This window comes from Nicotiana tomentosiformis, chromosome 12, assembly GCF_000390325.3.
Source record: "Nicotiana tomentosiformis chromosome 12, ASM39032v3, whole genome shotgun sequence".
Classification (NCBI taxonomy): Eukaryota; Viridiplantae; Streptophyta; class Magnoliopsida; order Solanales; family Solanaceae; genus Nicotiana; species Nicotiana tomentosiformis.
This window is the reverse complement of record NC_090823.1, coordinates 66,612,870-66,619,878: the sequence shown is the minus strand read 5'-3', so window position 1 is coordinate 66,619,878 and position 7,009 is coordinate 66,612,870.

Below are 7,009 nucleotides of genomic sequence, written 5' to 3'. Positions count from 1 at the left end.
AATTTGGTAAGTCTATCGAAAAACCCCATTAAATAATACTTGTTGTATGTAGTGAATAACTGGTGTTTCATGAATGTCTATATGGCTTTTTGAGCATTTTGTGAATTTTGGAACTTAATCTTTAGAGAAACTTTCGTGGTTGTGATCAAGTGGTGATAGGAATTAACCCCTATGGTCTCGACTATTTATGTCACGACCCAAAATCCATTAAAGGTCGTAATGGAGCCGGATACCTTTGTCAGGCAAGCCAACACTAAATAGTTAATTAAATTCTCATTTTAATATTTTTAAAATCGTAAATTTACTTCAATTTAACTAGTAAAATATGAATTTACAGAGTAGATAACAATGTTTTCAAATTTCAAATACTGAACATCCCATAATTATCCCAGAACCCGGCGTCACAAGTGCATGAGCATCGACTAGGAAGATAAAATAAAATACAACACCTATCCAGAATATAAATTAGACAGGAAAATACATAAGTAACTCTGAAGGGGACTCTACTAGCTGCGGATCGTAGATGGAAATATAGCTCACCTCAGTCTCCGCATTGACCATACCTCTGTGCCCCCAAGGCTGCTAGACATATATGCACCTGCACAAAAATGTGTTGTAAGTGTAGTATATGTACGTAAATCAACGTGTACCCAGTAAGTATCCAGTCTAACCTTGAAGAAGTGGTGTCGAGAGGTCGACTCCGACACTTACTAGTGGTCCAATAATAATATACCGATAATATAATAAATTATGGATTTTATGAGGCAACGAGAAACTCAATAACATGAGGCAGGTAAATAATTCTCTTGTTAATAGGGGATTTCCAAATTTATTTTTATCTTTTAACAATTTATATCTCCGGCCAATGAGGCCATATCAATTATCAATAATTCCAAAACAATCAATTAAGTCATGCGCAAATCATGCCGAGGTCGTATGGCCTAATCCAACATAATATTAAACTATGCACTGCCAGAGGGTCGAATGACGCGAACCATAGATGTATCTATTTAATCTACCGAGGCGTTCGGCCCGTTCCACAAAAGATAAACACATTCAGACAACCAAATCAAGGATTTATTTAGGTTTGATGTTTAAATAAATATCAATTCTCATTAATGGTCAAGTGACCCGTCCAAAACCCAAATAGGTGAAGTCTAGCCCTTTTGAATTCCTTTGTCAGGTTCCAATCTATTTTAAACGGTTACATTAACAAGTAGGATGCAAGCATCGCAAGTATAACGTGATTTGGGTCCTAGACTACCCGGACATAAGCATAATAGTAGCTACGCATAGACTCTCGTCACCTCGTACGTACGTAGCCCCCACAAATAGAAGCACATATTGAATTATTTCACCTATGAGGTAAATTCCCTCTTACAAGATTAGAAAAGAGACTTACCTCGCTGTGAAGTTTCATAACCGGCTCCCAAGACATTCAATCAACTTAAATCGATGCCCAACGCTCCAAAACTAGTCAATAAATGAGCAAATCCATAAATATATACTCTAATACTCATTATAATCCTATTTACAACAATTCCCAACTCTGTTCGAAAAGTCGATAAAATCACCCTCGGGCCTACGTGCCCGGATTCCGAAAATTTTTGAAGATAAAGTTTACCCATAACCTCACGAACTCAAATATATAATTTATGTCCAATTCCATGCTCAAATTCGTGGTAAAAATCCAAAATACCAAATTCTAGGTTTTCTACCAAAACCCCACAATTTCTACTAATTTCCATGTTTAAATCCTTATACAAACCAAGTATTTAACTTATAACAAGTCGGAACAACTTGCCTTGTGATGCTTGAAGCAAATTACCCCTTGAAGCTCTACAAAATCGCCCAAACCAAATGAAAATGGGAGAAAAAAAGGGCCAAGTCCCACTTATAAGAATCCTCCTCTGTCTAGCGATCCTCGCACCTTCGGTCACTTGACCGCTTCTGCAGTTCCGTAGGTGCGCAAATGTTCCGCTTCTGCGGTCAATCCCCCAACTACCCACTTCCGGTTCTGCGCCTTCCTTTCCGCATGTGCGGTCTCGCTTCTACGGCGAGATGACCTCATCTGCGGTCTCAGCACCTCCCCACCAAAATCGCATTTGCGCCCTTTTTGGCCGCTTTTACTGCTCCGCACCTGCGGCCAAGACCTCGCAGGTGCGGTTACACCAGATGACAGCAGGTTTAGCAAATCTTCATAAAGCTGAATTCAATCCGTTAACCATCCGAAAATCACCCGAGGCCCCCGGGACCCCGTCCAATCACACCAACCAGTTCCAAAATACCTTACGAACTTAGTCGAGGCTTTAACTCACAACAAACAACTCTAAAACCATGAATCACACTACAATTGAAGATTAATGAACTTTTGAACTTCAAACTTCCACATTCGATGCTGCAACTTATCAAATCACGTCCGATTGACCTCAAATTTTGCACACAAGTCATATTTGACATTACGGATCTACTCCAACTTCCAGAATCAGAATCCGACCCCGATATCAAAAAGTCCACTTTCGGTCAAACTTCCCAAAATCTTCAAATTTCTAAATTTTTCCAAATGACTCTAGAATGACCTACGGACCTCCAAATCCTCTTCCGGACGCGCTCCCGATACCACAATGACCATACAAAGCTATTCTCAGACTTGGAATCCCAAACGAATATCGATAACATTGAAATGCACTTCAACCCAAATTTATGAAATCTTTCTAAAAATGCTATCTTCCACAATTGGCACTGAAACGCTCCCGGGTCACTTAAAACCCGATTTGGACATACGCCGAAGTCCTAAATCATCATACAAACCTATTGGAACCTTCAAATCTCGATTCCGAGGTCGTTTACTCAAAAATCCAATCTTAGTCAATTCTTCCAACTTAAGGCTTTCGAAATGAGGATTTTCTTTCCAATATCAACTCCGATCTCCCCGGCATTCAATTCCGACCACGCGTACCAGTCATAATACCTGAAATGAAACTGCTCCTTGCCTCAAACCGCCGGACGCCGCGCTAGAGCTCAAAATGACCAGTCGGGTCGTTACATTCTCTGCCACTTAAAACTACGTTCGTCCTCGAATGTGTTAAGAACTGCTCTGGAGTTGTCCGAAATCACTGGTTAACACTTCGTGCACCTACCCGTGCTATCACAACTCAGTTGAGCACATTAGCTCGAGCTAATCTGAAGATTTTCCCTTTTACTTAGCCCATTAGGCCTTAAAGCCCAATTCCAACATCCGGATTTCTCTGCCAGGCCTTCTTCCATCATACAAACACCGTATCAATCTCTATATGATGCACCAATACATGATTGCATACCTTTGCTGGATCCACACTACGCACTGCATAACTTACATGACCAATAACATCCTCTAATAATAATAGCCAAAATCTCACAAATCCGATGCTCACAATACACCTCATGACATATATAAGTCTTATTTCAACACTGGAAATACCGCCACGATGAAAAAGATGTGTAGAAATTTATAACCAACTGCCAAGTCAACAAATCATTGAACCTCTCCTCTTGACTAGAATCATCACCCCATTATGAACCGAATAATGATATTTGCTCTTTAATATGCTTCATATAATCAGATCGCACTGATCCTAGATCCAAAAATCTCGTCTCACCCAGTATAAGTTGTCCAGGCAATAAGCCACTACCAAAAGTCGCATATGATGCCACAATGTGCCAATAAGCTACAAACCTGAACGTGATACCTAAGGAAAATGAACTCTAGAAAGGATTACTCAACCCGCGTAACTAATTTAGACAACCCAAAAGGCGTCATGAACCTTCCTCAGAAAATGGAAAACAAAACGCACAAAAATAGCTATAGGGGACTGTACTCAACATCACACTGTTGCACCATGCAACCCGATCCAAATAATATACCAGTATATTGGCCACAAGAACGCCAAGTGCATAATTCAATCCCTAAGGGGATAGATAGCGCCATGCGCTATAAAACTCAAGCACAACTAAGGTGCGATATATGATCTGCATCTCGAGAGCCATCCTGCTCACACAACACCATCACTGCGCGGAACCTCAACACATATGAAATTTACAAGTCGTTTCACAACTCACATAGCACAATATAGTATTACATGAAGTAGCCAGCGGCGAATTAACATCCAACGTCTGAATACTGCTCCACAAGGAGCGCTATGCTGAAATGAACACCTCCGGCCCGACATAGATCCCACATTCATATCTAGATCCACCTACGGACCTCAAGCCAATTCGGATCACACCGTATTAGTCTAATAACCTTTCAAGAGTTCATAATAACCTTTTTTCCCCATAACACATAAGATCAACCATCATATCCGGAACAAACCTCCACAGTCCACAACCAAATGAACCGAGCGCCCTCCAGGCATAAATTCTCACATGAACAATAGTACCGCAATCTCCATACTTGGTTCCAATCTTTGATGAATCAAGTGACTACATGTCACACTTATACAATCTTCCTGTGGGACATTCTCCCACGACCTTCCGCACCAAATAACAATCTACACATCCATACTACCGGCCGCACAAATGCTGTAAAGCAAATCAAAAATCCGAAATCACTGCTCAAAGACTCTTATACTGGACACTGATCTCAGGTGATGCTAAAGACAATACCAGCTTACTCTAACCATCTGAATCCTTTCCCACTCATCCGAGCTCTTGACATTCTTATCGACACCAAACTGCAACCTTAATCCTCAACTTCTGAATCCCATGTCGATCACTGCACTTAATCATTCCAATGCTTAAGAGTAAAAGAATTTCATCTTAACTTCCGAACTACTAATAGGGTAAACACTTCATCACATAGAAACCTTTTACTTAACTCATTCCAAGAGAACCATCGCAACACGCGACTGAATCCTCATATCCGTAGAAAATACCAACCTCAAGTAGTGGTCTAATCAACCATAACCCTTCCGAGATCCATCTGCACATAACATGCCATAATACTCGAAAGCCTCCAAATAAGATTAGTTACGGCGATCGTCAAACCTCGCACGTACCGTCACAAATCACATGAATAACCCAACATACTGAAGAATCTGATCATTGCCATCATTATGTCGATTCAACCATTTCTAACCAACCCGACTCTTTCTAATTTACCCTGGACTTGCCTTAGGAATAATAATAGCTCCATTCAAAACATGGAGAACTCAATCCGCACTCGTCCTGAGTGATCCTATTTCACAAGACCACATTGTCTCAAAACCCACGATCCATTTCATACCCTCCTTGTGCGCATAATTGTGTCTTCAACTTATATACCCATTCTGATGATTCTTCTATAAATCCAAAGTTACATGCTCCCCTTCCTCTCATGATACCCCGTAGACCAAAGATAACACAAAACTGTCACGACCCAAAATAACCATGTCGTGATGGTGCCTATCGTGGAACTAGGCTAGCCAACTCATTTTCCAAAACAAACCGATATTTTCATTTCAAAGAAAATCTCAAGGCCATTTAACATAAAAACCTTCGTAAAGGAGTTCAAATTAAAACAAAAGTGCGAAAAAGAAAAGTCGACATCGGGGTGTCACTAGTCATGAGCATCTACTACAACTTGTCTGACAATATCGAGACTAACATAGTCTGGAAAATAGCTAAATACAACTAAAGGAAGATAAGAGGGAGAAGAGCAGGGCTGCGATCTCCAGGCAACTACCTTGCTATCCCCAAAAAAATCTACAACCGGAATAGTCAACAGCCGTTACCGTGTCCAGCTACACCTGGATCTGCACACAAGGTGCAGGGAGTAATGTGAGTACGCTAACTTAGTAAGCAACAACAGTAAATAAAGACTGAGTAGTAGTGACGAGCAATAAAGCATATAAAGTTCATATCATGAAATCTCGGTAAAATACAACATGCTTTAAAAATCAGTGTTTGAATCAAATTATCTCGTTTAAACCTAGTTCCAGTAAAAAATCATTTAAAGATATTTTTTTCAATAGTTTTTCAAACAAAGGCTCAATGCAAAGGTGAGCAAAAATGATGAAATCATAATCAGCCCCTCGGGCAACATCACTCGTATACAGCCCCTTGGGCAAACATCACAATCACTCGTATACAGCCTCTCGGGCATACCTCATAATCACTCATGCCTCTCGAGCATACCTCACAATCACTCATGCCTCTCTGGCATACCTCACAATCACTCATGCCTCTCGGGAATACCTCACAATCACTCATGCCTCTCGGGCATACCTCACAATTACTCATGCCTCCTAGTCACTCAGCACTCGACAATCGGCACTCGCACTGACTGGGGTTGTGTACAGACTCCGGAGGGGCTCCTTCAGCCCAAGCACTATATCAAGCCAAATCATGGCATAAATCAATCAGGCCCTCGGCCTATATCAAACATGCTGCGGCGTGCAGCCCGATCCCATAAATATCCTCACAAATCAGGCCCTCGGCCTCACTTAGTCATAAACCTCTCAAGCCACTCGGGCTCTCAGTAAAAACAAGGTACTCAACCCAAAACAACATTTTATATGCATCAAAATAGAGTAATAAAACTGAGTTATGCAGTAAACAGGTATAACCATGACTAAGTATAGATATTCAATCGAAAACAGTGAGAGGATAGTAAGAAAAAGGCCCCTAAGGGTCCAAACAGCACTAGCACAAGGCCCAAACATGGCATTCCGTCCAATTTATAGAAACTCATTTCTAAAACTCATAAGTATCCTATAGTTTCAACAAAATATGCAACTTTACAGTTGCTACAGGACAGATGAAGTCACAATCCCCCAATGGTGCACGCCCACACGCCCGTCACTTAGCATGTGCGTCATCTCGAAATAGTAGAATGATACAAAATTCGGGGTTTCATACCCTCAGGACTAGATTTACAATTGTTACTTACCTCAAACCGATCAAATCCCTACTCTGCTATGCTCTTGCCCCTCGATTCGGCCTCCAAATGCTCCGAATCTATTCGCAATCAGTACAATACCATCAATTTATG